The following is a 22,619-nucleotide window of genomic DNA, read 5'->3' on the forward strand; positions in this document are numbered from 1 at the left end:
AATTATACATATTAAGAAAATAAGTGGTAAGGTGTTCCTTGATTTGGTGTAGGAGCTCAAAATATTATAAATGACCAAGACTGTTCTTACTCTTCTCATTTGCCATCCTCAGATTATTGGCTTTTCCCCTCATGATCACAAGACAGCTGCCATATCTACAAAAATAAAATCCCCTAAGGGGAATGAAGTTTTCATTGCTAGGAGACAAACAGGTTTCCAGTCTATACAAAGTTGAGATTCTGTTAAAAAGGAAGAAGGGAAAAAAAAAAAAAAAGGAAGAAGGGGATATGGCTCCTGGCCAGGCAACTAACACCATCTAACACAATTTTTATGATTTAGAAATGTTTTCACTTGTAATTTCAAAGGCAACTGAAATGACTACCTCTAGCAAGTTGAAAGTTTGAAAGTATATATAATATCTAGATACAAAGATCATGAGGTATCTGGATGAAAGAAGACAGAAAAGTTGTCAGTGCTTTAGGCAACTTTTTCACAGTGAATTTTAAGTGTAATTGTATGCATAAAACATAGATTTATTTTCAGAAATGCAAATGAAACACCTGGAATAACTGAAAATAATATATCTGTGTTTCTTATATTATCACTCCCCATTGTATGTATTATAAGAATTATTTTAAAAACTTTTGAATTGATCTTTAAACCTAGATCCTCTAAAAAACTGATTTTCTTTTGCTTCCTTTTTATACAGCAGAATTCTGGAGTTGACTTTATTTGTTCTCTCTACTTCTGATAATGCTGTTCTATCTAGAACACTCTCCAGTAAGACTTTTACCAGCATTGCTCCATTTGATCTCCTCTTGTCAAGATCATCAATTATCTCTCTGCTGCCAAATGCAGTGGTCAATATGTAACACAGGCCATCACTTCCACCTTAAATACTTTCTTCATCTCCTAACATTCTGAATCTTCTTGCTGGTCCTCCTTTACTATATCCTACTTCCTTCCCAAATGTTAAATGTTGAAGAGCCTTCTTAGTATCATACTGAGATCAATCCTTTAGACTCCTTTTCTTCTTTAACCACATGCATTCTCTAGATAGCACATTCAGTCTTTTTGGCTTTAAATACCATCTCTGATGCCAAATACTCCAAAATGAAATCTCAATTCAAAACTTTTCACCTGAAATCTGGAGTCCTATATGCCCAGCAGGCATCTGAAACTTTGCATATCCCAAACTATATTCCCAATCCCTCTTCCCCCACCAAAACTTGCTTATATGATCTAGTTTTCCCTAGATCAGTATGTGATCTTATACTTCACCCAGTCACTCAGGCTTCTAAACTTTGAAATTATTCTTAACTCCTCTTTCTTCACTGTCCCTCAGCCAATCAACTGGCCAATCCTGTAGATTTTATGTTCAAAATGTGTATTGACTATGGCCATTTGTTATCACCTTTGTCATCCTACTCCAAACTGTTTCTAGTTATTCCTATAACTGATCTCCTTACTTCCACCTTCTATTTGCATACAAGAGCCAAAATAATTTTTTAAACATAAGTCAGATCACATCATTCTTCTGCTCAAAACCTTCCAATAGCTTTTGACCTCCCTCTGAGTAAATCCTATGCTCCTACAGTAGTCTCTACAGCCCTAATGATACAGACCCCCATGACCTCTCCATCTCCTTTTTCTGTTCTCTATCCATGCTCACTACATTTCAGTTATTCTGGTTCTGGCAAATGAAACACCTGGAATAACTGAAAATAATATACCTGTGTTTCACTCACTCTTCCTGAGTGTTCCAGGCATGCTCCTGCTCCCTCTGGTTGGCATGTTCTTCCTCAGATAACCACATAGCTTATCTTTCTTTATCTACATGTTCCTTTTTAAATACCTCCCATCATAGAGGTCTTCCTTAACCACCCGTTTAAAGTATTATTTCTCATCCCTGTCCTTCTCTACTATTCCCCACAGTCACTATAACAACTGACATATATTTGTTTGTTGTCTGTGCCCTCCTACCAGAGCATTTGCAACACAAGATCAGTGACTGAGTCTGTTGTGTGCATTGCAGTGGCCAGGACATGGAAGTGCCTAGCACCTAGTAGGTGTTCAAGTTTATGTATTTAAGGTATGAGTGAATCAATTAATGGCTATTTGCTGAGTAATAATTTTATTTTTTATGTCTATATAGACCTCATATAAATTTTGATACTGTTTTCAGTCTTGTAAATTAATATTTTCAATAGATTCCTTTCTTTCAATCAGGCAATGATAGTAACATTTTGTCTTAAAGTAAAAAACTTACCTTGTAAATCCCATTTCCTTTTTGTGTTATATTTTTAACAACCTTGTTTCATATATTATTGTCTTCTATTAACTACTGACATAAATGTTTTATTTGTTTAAAAAGATCATATTGAAACCATGATGCTATGAAAGAGATCATCTTTGCTATTTGGGGGCCATTTTCCTATAGCTCAATATTTTAATAATCTAATTAAAATCATCCCAAAATCAAATGCTGTGATTTTTCTGAATATACCAATTAACACCTAGAAAATACAAGGCACTTCTTATTTCTGTTAGGCCTGACACTATTACATAATTTGTTCCTGTTTTATGTAAAATATTTTGATGAACTTGTTTTAGTACACACTCATTAATATTGTAGCCCTTATACAAATGTTAATAGTTTTAGGAACACACACACACACATAAATATACATGGTAATACCTAAATATATTCATTAATAGAGATATTTAGAAAATGTTGAAAACATAATTGCAGACAAAGCTTTATTTTCTGGCTACTAATAATTTCTCACACATACTAATAAAAATCACCAAAGTTAATCTAATGGAAGAGAATTTTAAAATTTTGCTTGCAATGTTTCTCATATCTCCCCTCCTTTTCCCACTACCCCACCACCCTCCATTACCAACATATTGGCTCCTACCTACTTTTCAACAAGAATCCTTTTTTTTTTTTATCCTAAATGGATGAATTGAAATCATTCTACAAAATGCCTACATTTCTATTTACAGAACACAGTCTCCATATATCGTGAATCTTGCTATCACCCCTTTTCAACTCTGCTCCAGTCCCCTTCTCTTCTTCCTTAATCCATTGTCTTGCTATTACTCAGGATTTAGTGATTACATTCTCCGTGGGCTGTCCTTTCATATATCTCATTATTGCTTGGAAATAATGTAATAATGTTTCTTTGTCTCTGCCCTCTGTTTCTCTACTTACTTTCTTCTGAGGTGATTCTATCTTTTTTTTTTTTTTAAGATTTTATTTATTTATTCATGAGAGACACACACAGACAGAGGCAGAGACATAGGCAGAGAAAGGCAGGCTCCATGCAGGGAGCCCCAGGCGGGACCCATCCGAGCACTCCGGGATCGCGCTGTGGGCCACAGGCAGAGGCTCAAATCACTCAACCGCTTAGCCACCCAGGTGTCCCGAGGTGATTCCATCTTAATTGCACATTGATAGTTAATAGGAAATAACCATAACATTTTGGATCTCAATACCTAACTGATTTCATCCTGGTGACTAAAGACAAACTGAAATTCAAGATTACTGAAAAGATTAAGAACAATGGTTTTTCCCCCTTAAGTCTTCTCCATTCTCATTTTTCTCATTACTCATTCTCTTTCATACTCCTCCAATTTATGAGTCTGGTGTTAATTCCTCATTTCTTTTCCCTATCTTCAAAATTATAAGCCTATAAATTAGTAATTAGTAACTGCTTATAAATAACAGAACTTTAAAATTGGCTAATTTTTAGTTATAGATTTTGCTGTTGTATTCCAATCAAAACAAAATTATTTAGAAGACCATAACTTCAAATAAAACATCATAAGATTGTAAGAAGAAATTAGTCTTATTATTACACTATCAAGATAGGTCAATGCAAAATAAAAATTTCAAATCCTTTTGATGTGTTTTTTCCCTTGACTTTAAAATCCATGCTTTCCTTTTAACTTATTAACTAAAACTTCTTTTCATATAAACTATGATAATTACCTGTTACTTGGTTTTTAAGTTTGTTCACTAATTTCTCTCAGTTGTATAGTGTTTAGAGTTTGAAATATACATTTATACTTTTAAAAGTGTTGAACAGAGCTAGAAGATGAACATCATCATTCTCCATATATATATATATATGAGTACGTGGCAGCTCAGAGAGGTTGATTTTCTTGTTTATGTCATATCTCAGAATGGGCACCAGAACTAAGAAGCAGATGTTCCAACCCCTGGACAGTTGCTAGCTTTGACTACCCACAGATGTCTCTAGATTAGAACATTCATAAAAATACACATAAAAACATTCTCTTGGTCATTCAGGGATTAAGTGTTCTCCAGGAACATGACAAATAAACCAATAATGTATTTTATTTCTCTCTCAATATATGAGCATGTATTCATAAGCCCCAATTTGCTTTGTAGTATGTGTGATTTGAGTTTGCTTCCCTCAAATGTTTAGTAGCTGTATCTTTATATTTCTGGACAGAGAGATGTTAGGGAATGTCTAGGGATGTTAGAGACCCTAGTGTTCAGACTGAAATTTTTATTTTAATTAGATAATCAAGTTGGATTCTATAAAATTAACACAGAAAGAAAAAGATAAGCTGAAGCATCTTAGGCTAGTCATTTTACCTTACTGAACCTCAACTTCTCCATCTAATAAAATGAAGGAGATAGACTTATTCACCATCACCATAATAATATAAAGATAATAGTAAAGTCTCCAATGAATTGAGGGCCAAGCACTATGCTAAATCCTTATATTCACTCTCATTTAATACTCACAAAGATTCCTTGAGGAGACTATTATGATCTCTATTTTTCAGATAGTGAAATGCAGTCTCAGAGAGTCAGCTTCCCAAGATATGCTGTTGATGAGTGCAGGTGTGATTTGGATTTGGGCCTGTTCTATCCTGCGGTCTGTGTTCACAACTCCCAGGCATGGAGGCCTCTCCCTGCTACACCATAACCTTGATTTCTTTTCTTTTCTTTTCTTTTTTTTAATTTTATTTATTTATTCATGAGAGACACAGAGAGAGAGGCAGAGACATAGGCAGAGGGAGAAGCAGGCTCCCTGCAGGTAGCCTGATACAGGACTCCATCCCAGGACCCTGGGATCACAACCCAAGCCAAAGGCAGACCTTCAACCACTGAGCCACCCAGATACCCCTCCACTATGATTTCTAAGGTCTCCAACAGCAACAATGTTTTATATTCTTCTATTAAACAGACTTGGAATTATTTCCTGTTTTCTCATTATCCATGGAAACATTCGGGACTTGTTTCCTTAATTATGAATCAATATTTGTTGTTTAACTTAAACAAGTAGGCAAGGGACAAATAAATGGAAAGCCATTGGAAGTTCTTAAATTGATGTTGAATGTTGCTAAAATAAGAAAGCCCATCATTCAAGGAGAACTTTGTTAATAAAATTTCAATTAAAGCAAAATCACATAGTTCTACTAATAGCAACAATGAAAGATATACTCCCAACAGCCTTTTTCTCATTTAGAACATTACATTTGAATAACATTTCAACTATAGATGTTTGTAATGCATGTAATTGCAAGTTCTCAATTTCTCTCCACAAAGGGTTTAAAATACACACATTATTATTTTCAGTTAAAGAACATTATTATATTAACATGTAATCTTAAAGATATCACAAATCAATAAACCACATCAAATAATTTTCAATATGATGCTTAAATTGAAAGAAAACTATGTTTGCAAAAGTATTTGGGATTGTTATTTTTCTTGCTGGAATGGACACAGAAATAATAGTAAACAGAAATAATATCTTATTTGTCCTTTGTTTCTAAATAACTAAAGGATTCAGAGGGCCACTAATTCTAGTAATAACTCTGAAGTCATTTCTTATTCTGAATGTAATTTTTATTTTTACATACTTACATACATACATGAAACATACATACTTTGTTTCATGTACATAAAACATTGTTGCTGTTGGAGACCTTAAATGGTGTATTTACCATTAAAATTCTGTTATTAAAAAAGAAATATATTCAAGAAGATAATTAGATCTGTTTAGATAGACTACTTAAATTTTTGCTTTAAAATAAACTGACTATGCACATACATTATAGAGACAAGGGAAAGAGTCAAATGAAAAAAAACAAACTAATGCATGTCATAATTAGGGATTGGAAATTATTTCAACTATTTTATTTTATTTTAAAATGTTTTATTTATTCATTTGAGAGAGAGTGAGAGAGAGCACAAGCAGAGGGAGTGGGCAGGCAGAGGGAGAGAGAGAAGCAGACTCCCCACTGAGCAGGGAACCCAATGATCATGACCTGAGCCAAAGGCAGACACTTAACCAACTGAGCCACCTAGGCACCCTATTTCAACTATTTTAAAGCAAAATAAGGTTACATGATTCTAAGAACTTAAGAATTTCAGCTTACAAATTAAGAAAACATAAAATAGTGAAAATATAAAACCAAATCTACCAAGCGACAATTTAGGATTTAAATTTATTTTTGTTCACAGTATCTTTTGAAGACCTTCTGTTGTATTGATATTTAAGGAAAAATAACATGATTGCTTATAGTAAATTTTAGTTATGTTCAAGAGAAAGAGATAATTATCTTTCCAAATACATAGGTCTTCAACAGCTTCCTATTACTGTGAAAGCCCCATACATTAAGTTCTCTAGTTATTGTTTATTACTAACTTAGGCCTGGCTCAAAGTCTCCATCTGGTTTCCTGCCTTTTGAAAAAGCCCACATATGACTCTCATCAATCTTTGGCTATTTTACTACCAGACTCAAACTAGATGTGAATCTGCGACAGGTCCTTGCCCCTTCCTCTTGGGTGCTATTCTAATTACTTTTTCTCCTTGTTAGTACCCCAAAGTAATGCAAATCCAATCATGTCTACAGATAAGTTCCTCCCACATGCCCCTGAACCTAAGTACCTGCACTAAAGGATGGCTCTCAGGAAAAGCCAGCTGGAAAGGAAATGTGTTCTAATGCTAGAGGAAGGAAAATTATCCAAGAAACTCAGAGGCTCAATGGCAGCTGCCTCAATTAAGAAGCCTTTTGGAAAGGACTCCTCGGGAGAGGAAATATGAAGACAAAGGACAATTCAAAGTGGGAAGTAAAGGTTATAGACTCCAGAGATACCAGAGAATGAGGCAGAGGAGACAAAAGTCTCAAGACAAGAGGAAACGACTCAATAGAAATTCTGAACTGGAGTAAATACTCCCATTTGGCTTTTGCTGAAGGACTTTCTTAGTCTTCTCTTTCATCTTTCTGACATAACTCAATCCTACTTTTCACAAATTTAATTTTTAATAGAAAATAAGTATAGATCCCGAAAAACAAGGTGTTTCTACACCAGGAAAAAGGTTAATTTTATCTGTGAAATACAGTGGTCTCCCTTTCTCCCAAGACCCCTAATGGATGCTTTAAAATTGCAGATAGTACCCAATCCTATAAATATTGTTTTTCCCTATACATATGTATATACCTATTGTTGTGCCAAGATTGCGAATCCAAGAAACCACCAAGGAGCTGACACCGATGCAAACACACAAGGGTTTATTTACAAGCTCGAGCTTGGGTCCCGACACAGCGGAGCAGGGACTTGGACTCTGAGGTGGGTTTCAGCTTAGTTTTATGGGCTGGTCTAGGGGACCTCTAGAAGGGGTGGAGGAATTTCTCAAGTTCTGTTTACATTCTGATATGGGGCTTTCAAGGGCATTGAGCTCTGTTCTCATTCGGATATGGGACTTTCTGCCACTGGCTTGGGCTCTGTTCTCATTCTAATATGGGACTTCCTGCCATTGGCTTGGGCTCTGTTCTCATTCTCATATGGGGCTTTCTAGGACGTTAAGCTGTAGCTGGTTTTTTTCCTGTAATTGAAGTAATGTAAAGTTCAGCTCTTATTCACAGGGGCCTGGGATGGCTGTACTTGTGCTAACGCTGAACTTAAAGTGGAATGGAAAATTAATTTTCTCTGCCTCCACACCTATGATAAAGTCTATTCTATAAATTAGTGATAGACTAACAACAATAATAAAATAGAATTATAATAATCTACTGTAATAAAAGTTATGTGAATGTGGTCTCTGTACTGTACTTACCATCCTTCTTGTGATGATGTAAGATGATAAAATACTTACATAATGAGATGAAGTGAGGTGAATGACACAAGCTTGGCCACGTAACTTTAGGCTACTACTGCCATCTGATAATTTGTCTGAAGGAGGATCATCTGCTTCTGGACTGCAGTTGACCCCAAGTAACTGAAACCACAAAAAGTGAATCCATGTATAAGGAGGACTACTGTACTAGGTACTGCTTAGTTGATCAAATCTTTTGAAAAGAAACCACGGCAACAGCTTTATATATATATATATATATATATATATATACACACACACAGAAAGGAATTATTTCTATCAGGCTTGATTATTAAAACAGATTAAAATTGGATCCACTTTGTGTCTGTTGACCTTCATCTTTGAATGAGGCTTCACAAGCTCTTATAATAAATTTCCCCAGAGATTTTTGGTATCAGTTGCAATTTCCAGGAATTTATAATAAAAAAATACTGTGATAGGATCATAAACAGAAATTATGAAAGCCCTATTTCCTCTTCTTTCAGGACATTATTGTTCAATGGAATAAGTAAGAAGAACCAGAACATAGAATGAAGCACCATGCCTGCAATTTTCTGGCTGTTTGACCCAGGCAAGTCACTTAAGCTTTCTGAGTCTCAGCTTCCTTGTTTGGAAGATGAAGATAATGATGCATGCCAATTAAAAAATAAGCAACATAAAAATGGTTAATAAACATAAAATATTCAACTTAATTAGTGATAAAATAAATAAAATTAAAATATTTGTTGAATTGGCAACGATCTCCCACATACTCAGTGTTAGTAAAAGCTAAATGAGACAGGCACTTTCATACTTTGTTGGAAGCAAAATGTCAGCATGTACCAGGAACTTTAAAAATGCTCATGTAATTTGACTCAGCAAATCTCTTTCTAGGAATCTATCTCAAGAACATCATTTGAAAAACACAGACTGTATTTTATTCACAAAGATAATTATAAAAGGTATTTATAACAGTTGAAAGTTTGAATCTTTCTAAATATTTGCAGGAAGCCTAACAATAAAACTGACCATGAATAAGGTACATATAACAAAGCAACCTTAGAATATATGTATATTGGTAAGTGCATATGGGTGGGTTTGAAATCCGTTGTAGACTATCTTAGTGGCCTCATCTGCTGCCAAATATGAAATGAGCTTACATTTCTTTGTATTTTCCAACTATCATAATCCCAGACCCCATTTATGTATTTGTCAAAAGTTTGCCTTGCTTACAACATTCCTAGTGGCTGTTCTAGGAGTTTCTTGACCTCTAGCTCATACATGTTGAAAGTGAACCCCTTGGCTTCCTTGTGGGCTCTTACTCACAGCAGCAGCTGATGAGTGATCACCACCAAAGTGCCCCTTCTGGCCCTATAGAGAGATACTGCCTCCCATGTCTCTCCAACACAACAGAAGTCTCAGAAAGCCTGGGGACAAGGGAAGTACAGTGGAGGAGGTGCAATTACTGCTGCTGGAAGTGGCCAACCTGACTCTTCCAAATCTAGCATTAAGGACCTATCAGGCTCCCAAGAGTCCATAATGACAGGACTCTTCATGCCTCAGAAGTGAAGTATAACCTAAGTCCTATACCATGTGCTCACATTCCCAGAGAGAAGATTCTGTCCTTCATGCCCTAGGCTGATTAGGAGAAAATCCGCTGCACTTTTGGCAATTTTATTCTCTACCAATGTGGCCTAATTGACTCATATAACTAGGACCAGAGCTCAAACCCCTTCTCAAAGTTTGGGTTACTCAGTCTTAACAATACCAATAATCTAATCTATATAAGGGTATGCAAGCTTAGTCCTGTATGTTGTTTGGAGAGGCAAATAAAAGATTTAGTTTGACTATCCCTCCCACCATAGTCCAAATCCTGATTTCCAACCCGCAGATTTTTAGACGAAAAGTGGGGTGAGCCATGGTCTAAGACAGAAATTGTCAAAGTAGCTTTACTGGCCAAATCTGGTCAGCTGCTTATTTTGTAAAGCTTTATTGAAACATAACCATGCCCATCATTTACATATCATCTATGGCTGTTTATGTGCTATAATGGCAGTGTCAAGTAGTTGCAACAGAGATGAACAGCCTGCAAAGTCCAAGGGGTGCATCCCTGGGTGGCTCAATCATTAAGCATCTGACTCTTGATGTCTGCTCAGGTCTTGATCTCAGGGTTGTAAGTTCATGCCCCATGCTGAGCTTTAGGCTCTATGCTGCATGTTGGCTCCACACTGAGCAAGGAACCTACCTAAAAGAAAAAAAAAAAAGGCTTTACTTCCAAACAGCCTGCAAAGCCTTAAAATATTTACTCTCTGGCCCTTTGAAGAAAACATTTTCCAACAGTTGATCTAAGGTCAGGAAATGTACCCAGAAAAAAAAAAAAAAGGAAATGTACCCAGAGGTTAGAAGCTGGAAAGCTAGCCCCCTGGTTAAAAAACTCAGGGCAACTAAATTGAACCTGTACTATAGAATTATAGGGGAGTTAAGAAAGAGCAAATTAAAAGAAGATGAAGCAGGAATCTGAGCCACTCACCTTATGTATATCCACTGACAGCACAGGTCACATAGGGGACTGATGAGTAGACAAAAATCTTACTGCAAAAGGTGGTGGCATCCTATTCTGAAACCTCATTCTGTTCTCTTCCACACTGGTAATCAGGATAAAGAAAGGACTTCCAGAACACCACTAACACAAAGCTGTCTTGAGACTCAGGATGATCCGGAGGAAAATCATGTCCTGGACTCAAGAGTGCTTCTTTGACCCATGACTCTTTGTCCATATGGTGGCCCTACTCCAGACCATGCTATAGAGGATATTTTGGCTTTCCTTCTCTGATGACATTAGCAGGCCTCAGGACATGGCCTCCATGGTGACATCTTACCAAGCCAATCACTATACAGAAAGTGGGTGTATACAAAGCATATAGGAATAAATTTTTCAGAAATCAATTTAATTTATATTTTGACACCTCCCTCTGCCTTTTCTCTGAGATGGGCTCTGTGTCCACCCAGAGGATAAAGTTGCATCCTCATAAGATGCAAAGTGAAGGGACTACAAAGGCCTCTATCCCGAACTATTGATATATAATTAGCCACTGAATCATCTCCCATTTCTGTCTGCAAATTCCCTACAGATCCATGTCAACCTTTGCTATTTTTCTCAATTCTCAGGTTCCCTTTTCCACAGATCCCATTCTTCAAGAGGTTCTGAAGGATTGGGATGAACTTTAAATTCTCTAAAGTAAGTATCAATATATGTACGGAAAGGAAAAATCAGCACCACACCACCAATAGTAACAACAGCAAACAAATACTGCATCTGAATGTGGTATCCTACTGAGAGGACATTTCCTTCTCCACCTGTTATCTTCTACCCATCCAAGATTTCAATGTATTTTCTTGTTGTAGGGGTCCTATAATCTACTCATACCACATTTTCTCCTAAACCTTTCTTTTAAATAAAAATTGTTACTGTTACTATTCAATTTCAAATATTTGCATGCCTATACAGCCTCTTTATCTAAGATTTCTTTTGCCTCAACTTTGAAAGGGGAACTACTCAGTTACAGGTTTTCAGGTCTTTGGGCTTGTACATACTGTCTTAATTACTTTATAGAATTCCACTGATAACACAGAAACCACAGTAGCTGCCTAAATGAACATATGCCTCACATGAAACTCAAATATGTGTTCAGTGGGTCCTGTTACTTGGTGTTACCTAGATGCATTCTAAGTGGGTAACACAGTGACAGAATTCCATAGACAAATGTGAGTCAAACATAACCTAAATGGAAGTGTCTAGAAATAGACTGGTTTAAAGTGGCCTGCTCTGTGGTAACAATTGCATTTGCATTTATTAACCAAATGTAAACAAGATATGCTATAAAGGAAAAGAAAATGAGAAACAGTTCTACCATCACAAAATGATTCTATTTAGAACACTGCCATCATCTCTTGGCAGAAATATCTTGTTGGCTTCATTTTGGAGCAGATTGCTTTGAATTGTTTTCAACCACTCTAAAATGTGGGTGCCAGGCTTTATAGCTAGTACATTAATGCCAATGTTTGTTAACTGACCAGAAAACAAAAAAAAAAAAATCACATTCTAGTAAACTAAATCCATGTTATTAGATCAGCTCCTGCCCCTAAACCATAATTAGAAAGCCTTTATAATAGTCTGTAGAAAGTTCTGGTATGGAAGATAATAGAATTTGCAGGTATACTCTCTGGCATTTTTCCTAAGCTGCTTTGCATCCAAATGATACTCATTCCCTTTTCCTGTGCTTAAGTAACACTTAAAAAAAAAGATTTATTTATTGGGGAGGGAGGGCAGAGGAAGAGCCCTATATAGGGCTTGATCTCAGACCTTAAGGTCATGACCCAGAGATCATCACCTAAGCTGTAACCTAGAGTTGGATGCTTAGCTGACTGTGCCACCCAGGAGCCCCACTTAAAAATTCCTTTGTTATTACACAGGTTGTACTGTATTATAATAATCTGTTTAGATGTCTGCCTCAGCTCCTCAATCAGGAGCAACTTAAGAAAAGCCATCTCTGGCATTATGGCCTCTAACATAATACTGCCTAATAAATGTTAGCTAAGTTAGTGAGTAATTTCATGACCAAGGAATAATAAAACCATGCTTATATATTTAAGTCTAGCCAGGCTGTATAAAAATGATGGAACAAACCATTGTATTCAATGTGTAAAATGGATAATCCCAATAGCCTGTGTTAATTCTTATCAGATATAAAATTCAATTAACAGTTTAATGCAAGATCTACATAGCGTGGGCACTCATTAAACATTAGCAATTGAGTTGTTTTTCCATTTGTACATGGTGAAGGACTTCCACATGAAGACTTTCGGAGATAAGCCTAAGGTGGCTGGCTCAAGTGAGCCTCTACTGAAGTCAAATTTAGCCCTTCTTTATTCACCACAAAGAGTTAACTCTTAGCAGAAGTAGCTGTAAGAAATGTGGATTTTTCCTAGTGATTTCATCCAGTAGGTTCTACTTTAGATTTTGAGGAGAAATAGAGGAGATTTAAATGCACACCCCACATCAATCAGCTTAACATTACATTCCTTATTTTTGTTCTTCCCTAAATCATTCTTCTTCCACACTACTATCCAGGGTTCCTATCACTTTCTCTAACCATCCACCAGCCCATGGCCTTGTCCTCTGCAAACTAGTACCTCTCCAAGGCCCTGCACACAGATCTTCCTTGTCATATGCACAGCCCATGACCAGTTTACACTTAGCAACTTCTCCCATATGACCAGACTACAGTGGGGAAGTCAAATAAATACTGACAGCTCATTATGCCTAAAATTTATCATGAGATAGCAATTAGTTAAAGTGGATGATAGATAGAAAGGAACTCACTTCTGGTATCTGGAGATTCTAAATAAAAATAGTTACTACAAATTAAGCAAAAACCTTTAACAAATCCTAAATATTCAAAGAGGATTAATATCTATTTTTGTAAGAACTTTTTTTCTAATGCTAATGATCCCATAATTCCTGTCTCAGATTTATAGGCCTTTTAGACCTCTTCTTTAACAGACTGTGGAATAGCTAGTATCACAGGAAGAGATATAGTATGTTTACCATTTAATTAGTATATTCAATTGAATTGAATTCATTTCAATTCTTGAGTGCAGTGGTAGGCACACACACAAAAAAAGGAATCTGATGTTCACTGATAATCTTGAGTGGTGAGAATATGTGTGCCTTTTCTTTTGTTGCCTGTAAGTGATACAAAGCCTATCAGCATATTCTAATATAAGGGCGGTCTATTATTACCTCAAAATAAAATTTGTAAGGCAAATAAGCATCTTTAAATTGAAGACATGTAATAATGATAGTTTCCTAATAGCATTTTATAAATATTGCTGAAAGAAATTACCTTTTCCTTTCAGTGAAATTGTCTAAAGCAAAAACTTCATAGGCCTAAGTTAAACAGGCAAAGAAGACTTTATTCTCAACCGTTGCAATAAGAGAGAGACAATAGCTCAGTCTGAACTAAACTCTGCTAAAAAGAAGCTGGAGAATTTTTAAGAACTAGATTGGGAGGACGGCAGGGAACCTGTGTTTGCTAACTGGCCTTACCTAAAGGAAAGTTAACTTTCTCATATCTTCATGTCAGGGGTACTTTTATAATCTGAAGCAACGTGCCTAGGGAAGTTAGCTTCTACTCTCCCAGAATATTGGGAGATTCCCGATATCTGATAGCAGATGATAGAGGCACTATCTTCTTTGATGATTACACTACAAAGGAATGGCTCTCAGACTTCAAGCTATCTTACAAAGCTGTAGTCATCAAGACAGTATGGTACTGGCACAAAAACAGACACATAGATCAATGGAAGATAATAAAGAACCCAGAAATGGATCCTTAACTCTATGGTCAATTAATCTTCTACAAAGCAGGAAAGAATATCCAATGGGAAAAGGACAGTCTCTTCAACAAACAGTGCTGGGAAAATTGAATAACTACATGTAGAATAATGAAACTGGACCATTTTTTTACACCATACACAAAAATGAACTCAAAATGGATGAAAGACCTAAATGTGAGATAGGAATCCATCAATCCTAGAGGAGAACACAGGCAGCAACCCCTTCGACCTCAGCCACAGCAACTTCCTGCTAGACACATCTCCAAAGGCAAGGGAAACAAAAGCAAAAGTAAACTATTGGGACTTCATCAAGATAAAAAGCTTCTGCACAGCAAAGGAAACAGTCAATAAAACTAAAAGACAAACTACAGGATGGGAGAAGATATTTGCAAATGACATATCAGATAAAGGGCTAGTATTCAAGATCTATAAACAACTTACCGAACTCAACACCCAAAAAGTAAATAATCCAGTCAATAAATGGGCAGACATTTTTTTTTACAAAGAAGACATACAAATGGCCAACGGACACATGAAAAAATGCTCCACATCACTTGGCATCGGGGAAATACAAATCAAAACCAAAATAAGATACTACCTCACACCAGTCAGAATGGCTAAAATTAACAAGCCAGGAAACAAAAAATGTTGGCAAGGATGTGAAGGAAGGGGAACACTTTTACAATGTTGGTGGGAATGTAAGCTGGTGTAGCCACTTTAGAAAACAGTATGGTGGTTCCTCAAGAAGTTAAAAATAGAGCTACCCTAAGACCTAGTAATTTCACTATTAGGTATATACACCAAAGATACAAATGTAGTGATCTGAAAGGGGCATGTATACCCCCACTGTTTACAGCAGTAATGTCCACAAATAGCCAAACTATGGAAACAACTGAGATGTCCATTGACAGATGAATGGATAAAGAAGATTGGTACATATATGTATGGAATGGAATATATACTCAGCCATCAGAAAGGATGAATACTTAACCACTTACATCGACATGGATGGAACTGGAGGGTATTATGTTGAGTGAAATAAGTCAATCAGGGAAAAACAATTATCATATGGTTTCACTCATATGTGGAATATAAGAAACAGATCAGATGATCATAGGGGAAGGGAGGGAAAACAGAATGGGAAGTCATCAGAGAGTGAGACAAAACAAGAGAGACTCTTATTTACAAGAAACGAATTGAGGGTTGCTGGAGGGGAGGTTGGTGGGGTGATGAGGTTGATTGGTGATGGGCATTAAAGAGGGCACATGATATGATGAGCACTGGATATTATATGCAACTGATGTATTATTGAACTCTACATCTGAAACTAATGATATGTGGGCTAATGGAATTTAAATTAAACCAACAACAACAACAAGAACAAACAATGGTTCCCAGGTCCTTGAGAAAGACATTCCTAATGGAAATACTGGCAAAAGACAGGGGAAAGATTTACATACATTTCCAAGGGAGCAGATAATTTGCAATTACAGGTTTTCCAAAGTAAATGCTCTAAGAAAAGAGAGGTCAGGGACCTAGAGTTGAGCCATCTTAGTCAGAATTTTTGAGGATTTCTTTGACTCTCACTGCTCAAAGAGGATAATTCATGTACTATTTCAAAGAAGGATCATTAGAGCAATGCCAATCCTACATCAATGCCACCTCTTAATAAAAGTTTTTAAGACTATTGTCAATAAAATCACATTTGGAATTCATTGTCTTCAAATTAATTAAAAAAGAACATGTTTGTTTTAAAAAGAATTACTTAACTTCCAACAATATTAAAAAACCTTACAATGGCATTTGTTTTGATTTTGAAACATTCCTAGAGTGACAATGCTGATTAGTGCTGAAAACGATTTAATTGTATTAGATAACTTTGAACAAACAAAATGATTCTTATTTGGATATGCCTTAATTCAGTGGTTCAGGGTATTTCTTGGATAACTGAAATGAACATTCAATTTGGAAGGGTAAAAATCCCATTTGCTCCCTCAGGCTATAGTTCTCTTTCAACAAATATTTTAAATTTCTATAATAGGCAAAAGATATTACTCCATGATTTAATATAAAAAATTAATAAGGCTAATCTTTGCTCTTAAATTCACAGACTAAGTGGATTATACAAGTCACCAAGTTTCTCTAATATAAGGCAGATTGAAATCAGTGCCATAAAAGAATGTCAATTGCTATGGTGTTACCAAAACAGAAAAAAATCAAATCTTATTAAGTAATTCTCTTTTAGTCTATCAGTACCTTATTCAAATCAAAAGGTTGCAAGTAGCATAGATCCCCTCGATTTCTTTTCTCAAGAAGAATGAAACATTAGCAAATATAGATTTATTTCATGAAATCCAAAGCCAGCCCTCAGAAGCAAATAGATCCAGAAAATGGATATCAAAATTACTCTTTCTGTCTCTCTGAATTGATGTAGTCTCTTACTCCTGCTTCTCCCCATTCAATTTTTCTTTTTTTTTGCTTAATTGCTTTCTCTGCTTTGGCATGCATAAAGCCAAACATGGCTCTTTTCAGTGAAAGAGCTAAAAGAGACTGACCAATGTCTCACAGACCCAAATCCAAAATGCCTGGAAAAAGCGTCTAAATGGGTTGACTTGGGCCAGATGCTTACGCTTGTCCAAAAGATATCTAGAGGTTAAGGATATTGAGACACAATGAAGTCCACCCAATGAGTGAGGTGAAGACTCCAAGACAAGGGAAATCTAGGTTAGGATATTAACTCAGACTATGTATAAGACAAGAGAGATGCTAGACCAAGAAGTAATTACTGTCTTTCATCAACAAACATTATGCGGAATTGCCTCTAAGCAGGGATTAGGCTCTAAAGTCATACACTGAAAAACCATTTAAAGACAAAATTATCTTTGAAATATCTTAAATAGTCTTAAATTCTTTCATCTATGGGATTTTATGTATATAACCCTAGTATCTTACAGGATGCTTTGGTTACAAATAGCAAATAACCTTGACTCAATTGGCTTAAACAAAAAGGTAGAAAGCTTGTCATTTCACAAACAAATGATCCAGAATTTGTTAATTGAGTTGTTCAATGACATTATGACACTAAAATTCTTTTCATCTGACTGTTTTGTCATTCTTAACACTTCTGAGTATCCCAAGCTAGCACCCTTGGTGCTTACAAATGGCCACAGACCAGGAACTCAATCCATATAGGAAAATATACAATCTCTTCTTTGTTCATCTAATTGAAGAAGTGATATAAACTCTTTCCCAAAGTCCCTACTCTCAGGGGATTTCCTTCATGTCTCAGAACTAGGGCAGATCTTAGCCTAAATAAATCACTTGCTAGAATAGGATCATTGTAATGGGTTTATAACAGTCATATCTTGCTTAGGAGCCAATCTGGGGAAAGCTGGACATCATATAATATTGGGGCTCTTTCAACATGGAAGAAGCATAAAATGAATAATTTGGCATTCACAGAACTCCTGATTTCAGTCATGTTTAAGTCTACTTAATACAAAGAAGGGGCACCTGGATGGCTCAGTGGTTGAATGTCTGCCTTTGGCTCAGGTCGTGATCCCAGGGTCCTGGGATCAGGTTCCGCAACATGCTCCCTGCGGGGAGCTTGCTTCTTCCTCTGCCTATGTCTCTGCCTCTCTCTGTGTGTCTCTCATGAATAAATAAAACCTAAAAAAATTAATACAAAGAAAAAATAGAAAATAAACCTCAGATTTCATCAAACTCAATGAATTCCAAGATTAACATGTTGTGTGTACTGTCTATTGACATCCTGTGACCTCGTGATTTGAAATATTCTTTAGGAACTTCTTGCCTAGGCTATATAGGTAAGGATCTAAAGCCTAAATGATAGTTAAAGAAGTAAAGTAAAATTAATATTTTAATTCAAATGGAAGTGATATGAATAAATAGGCTGCTTGTGAAACATTCATTTGGTTATGATGAGAGAATTATGTTCACTGGCCCAGTCATTTTGTTGTTTAACTCACAGAGGATCATGTTGCCTTCAGGCCCTGTAGGGGACCCACCTTTGAAGACTGAGAGTTATGTACCACACTTCTCTAGGAAATCAACAGGGTCATATTCTGGCTTACTTGAAAGATCCACCTTTTTGTGTCATTTGCAATAAATCCCCACTAAACTCCGGGAAACACTGCTCTATTCTATAGAAATTTGCCTTCAGGCAGCAAAAACAGTTATATCTTAAATTTCTGCCTACATGTTTTATTATAGATTTGCTGGTTTTTTTTTTTGTATATTTGTTTGTTTATTGTGCTTAACTATACCTCCGTGAGAGCAAGTCTTTGATATTGACATCAAGTTTGAAGCCAGGGCCATATGATAAAAAAAAAATGTCCAATGAATGAAGAATACATTTTTTTCCTTACTCATTTCTGTACCTTTGCCCAAACCACAATTTTCTGTCAGTTGCCTTATAAGTTCATAAATATCTCCAGTAACTGAACAGCACAACTCCCTTATAAAATGTTGCAAAGCAACAAATACATGTATCAAATGCTTAATGTTAACATTGAACAGAGTGTATAGCCAGTCCTCAAAGAGGTGAAGCAGGACTCCCTAGTTCTTAAGTGTGAATCGTGTACAATGGCTTCCTTCCAAATAATATATTATGGAAAGGACACAAGTTTTAACTAGAGAAACTTGACAAACACTACCTCAGCCAGGTGATCAAAGTCAACATCAACAGTGAAAAGTCATGGTGATAGTTTATCCCTTTATGTGATCTGTTAAGAATGGCATGTTACCTCTGTGATCTTCCTCTCCCAAACCATAATCCTGTTCTAGTCATGAGAAAAACACCAGTAAATCCCAACTGAGAGACATCCTACAAATTACTGGACCAAAAATCGTCAAAACTCCATCAAGGTCAGCAAAACAAGGAAAGTCTGAGAAACTGTGAGAGCCAAGAGACGCCTAAGGAGACATGATGACTAAATGTCACATGATAACCTCGGTGGAACAGAGAAGAAAAATCTGAATCAAGTATAGACTTTATTTAATAATAATGTATCAATATTGGTTCATTAATTTTAACAAATATACCACACTAATACTGTAAGAAGATAATAAGGGAAACTAGGTGTAGGGTATGTGGGAACTCTCTATTCCATTGTAATTTATTCTAAAAATAAAAGATCTTCACCTCACGTTAATCCAGAGAAGAGAGGGGAGAAATGCAATCAGCAAATACCAAACAATGTCATTTCAATAGATTATCCCCTCCCTACTCTACCCCAGTGGAGAAGCAAATCAACACCTGTGATCCATCAAAGGGATAATGCATGCCTTCTTCACAGGGATAGTGAATAAAGTGTGTGGCGGGAGGCCAGGACCCTTAATCCTGTGGAGGCTGCTGCACGTGGCTATAAGAGGAGCATTCCCCACCATAAGGTGTTCTCTCTACATTGCCTGTCCTAGCAGCACCAAAATACTGTTGTTTTTTCCAAGTTTATGATATATTGCCACAGGCTTTAACCCCCTAAGAGCTCACAGTTTCCAACTTTCAGCAATGACTTTGCACTCAGCTAATTTTTGTACTTTGTGATTAAACATTCAGAAAGGGTCTGTCCTTGCTATTAGATTTTTATTTCACACCTCAAATCCTCCAATACTTGGGTTTATACTGCCTGAGTTACTCAAGTTTCTTATTTCCCAGAATTGTTGTGCTGCAAGATTCTTCCTTCTTTACAATGGTCTATCTCTTCACTGAGTTATCATCTGTCTTCAAGTCTTCCTTGTCCTTGACTAATTTAAATTAGGAAACAAATCCGCAACACTTCAAAGGAATCTTTTCACATCAGCCAAGATTGTTCACCAGCCAAGAAAGCCTTGGGGCAACCAGGTTACCTATTAAATCTTGATGAAGATCAGTGAGATCTAGAATTTGCTTCCTTCTGTTGGGTAACTTATAAATGTAGCAATAATATTGTGTATCCTAAATTCATTACTAGTTATGGGCATATTACATATTTTATTTTGGAATGTGTTGTATATTCATTTACAGAAAAAGAATTCCAAAGCCTGCCATCAATCCTCCTCTATGTCACTTGACACAGAGGCACTAAAAACAATTGCAACAGCTGGATATATCCTACGATCATGAGCCATACACTTTATATAGAAACTGAGAATTTAAAAAGTTTAAAAACAGTTAAATAGAAACTGAGAATTTAAAAAGTTTAAAACAGTTAAATCAAACAACCTTAAAATAAGTTAAAAATAAATAGTTGCTTAAACTGTCAACCAAAATCATGATTTCTATTAGAGAAAGACAGTATGAGTAAGTTTGATCTGTGACCCTAACTTAAAGAAACCCATCTGTTAATGATATCAATCAAAAGTAGTACAAATACCATATGATTACACTCATAAATAGAATGTGGAAAAAAAGAATATATAAACAAAAAGCAAAATCATAACTAAAAATACAGAGAACAAACTGATGGTTGCCAGAGCAGAGAAGGGCATTGGGCAAAACAGGGAAAGGGGAAAGGGCCTCCAGTTATGGAATGAGTTAGTCATGGGAATAAAAATCAGAGCATAAAGCATACAGTCAATGATAATGTAATAGTGCTGTAATGGGACAGATGGCAGCTACACTTGTGGGGAACATAGCATAATGTATGAATTTGTCAAATCACTAAGTCGTACACCTGATACTAATGTAGCATTTCATATCAACTATATTCAAATAAGAAAATTTTTTTTTAAAAATCAAAGTAGATGGCTCCAGCCATCCAGGGTGGTGGAAGGAAGGAAGGCTTAGGGGAAAAAAGTAGCCCCCAGCCCTGCTGTCATGGAGAAGCAGGAGGTTAAGAAAGTGGTCAATCCCCTGTTTGAGAAAAGGCCCAAGATTTTGGCATCAGACAGAATTTCTAGCCCAAAAGGGACCTCATCCACTTTGTCAAACGGCCCCTTTACATCTGGCTGCAGTGGCAAAGGGCTATTCTCTCTATATATCAAAAAGTGCCTCCTGAGATGACCAGTTTTCCAAGGTCCTAGACCACCAAACAGCTACTCAACTGCTTAAGCTGGCCCACAAATACAGACCAGAGACCAAGCAGGTGAAGAAGCAGAGATTGTTGCTCCAGGCTGAAAAGAAAGCTGCCAGCAAAGGGGATGTCCCCACTAAGAGGCTGCCTGTCCTTCAAGCTAGGGTTAATAGTGTCACCACCTTGATGGAAAATGAGCAGCTCAGCTGGTAGTGATTGCACATGTTGTGGATCTCAATGAGCTGGCTGTCTTCCTGCCTGTCCTATGTCATAAGGTTGGAGTTCCCTACTGCATTATCAAGGAGAAGGCCAAATAGGGGTGTCTGGTCCACAGGAAGATCTGCACCATTATCATTTTCACACAGCTTAACTTGGAAGACAAAGGAACTCTGGCTAGGTAGGTAGAAACCATCAGGACCAAATACAATGACAGATACGATGAGATCTGCCATCACTAGGGAGGCAATGTCCTAAATCCAAAGACAGCAGCTCAAGTTGCCAAGGAGGAAAAGGCAACAGCTAAAGAACTGGCTACCAAACTGGGCTAATTGTGTGTTGTTGAATTTTCTGTACATAAAAGTCATAAAAAGTTCTCTTTGAAAAAAATCAAAGTGGGACAAAAAAGATGCATTTGTGTGTGTGTGTGTGTGTGTGTGTGTGTGTGAGTGCAGATAAACCGAGATTGCTTATTTGAAATAGATGTGTTTCTAGTTATTCTTTGAAAATTTCTTTTAGTTCAATTTTCAAAAATGAGTAACAAAAATGTGTAAGATATATCTGGACAATCTCTAATTTTATGATCTTTGTTTTTTGAAAGATTATAATATACTACTTCAATATATATATTATCTATCTATCTATATAGTCTCCTTGAGGGTCTTTTTTACTCTGTCCATCTCTTAGCCTCTTCATATAGTGCTATTTTTTCTAAGTAGATATTCACTAATTTACATTGAAATATAATGGATGCTAATAATTTCTCTCTTTTTAAAGATTTTATTTATTTGTTCGAGAGAGAGAGAGAGAGAGAGAGAGGCATAGGCACAGGCAGAGGGAGAAGCAAGCTCCATGCAGGGAGCCC

At 36.4% G+C, this 22,619-nt stretch overlaps 1 pseudogene; it reads left to right on the top strand.

Moving 5' to 3' along the window:
- LOC121486593 overlaps window positions 1–22,086 on the top strand; it is a 44,834-nt pseudogene extending 22,748 nt beyond the window's left edge.
- Window positions 22,087–22,619: the final 533 nt, after the last annotated feature.

This window comes from Vulpes lagopus, chromosome 1, assembly GCF_018345385.1.
Source record: "Vulpes lagopus strain Blue_001 chromosome 1, ASM1834538v1, whole genome shotgun sequence".
Taxonomy (NCBI): domain Eukaryota; kingdom Metazoa; phylum Chordata; class Mammalia; order Carnivora; family Canidae; genus Vulpes; species Vulpes lagopus.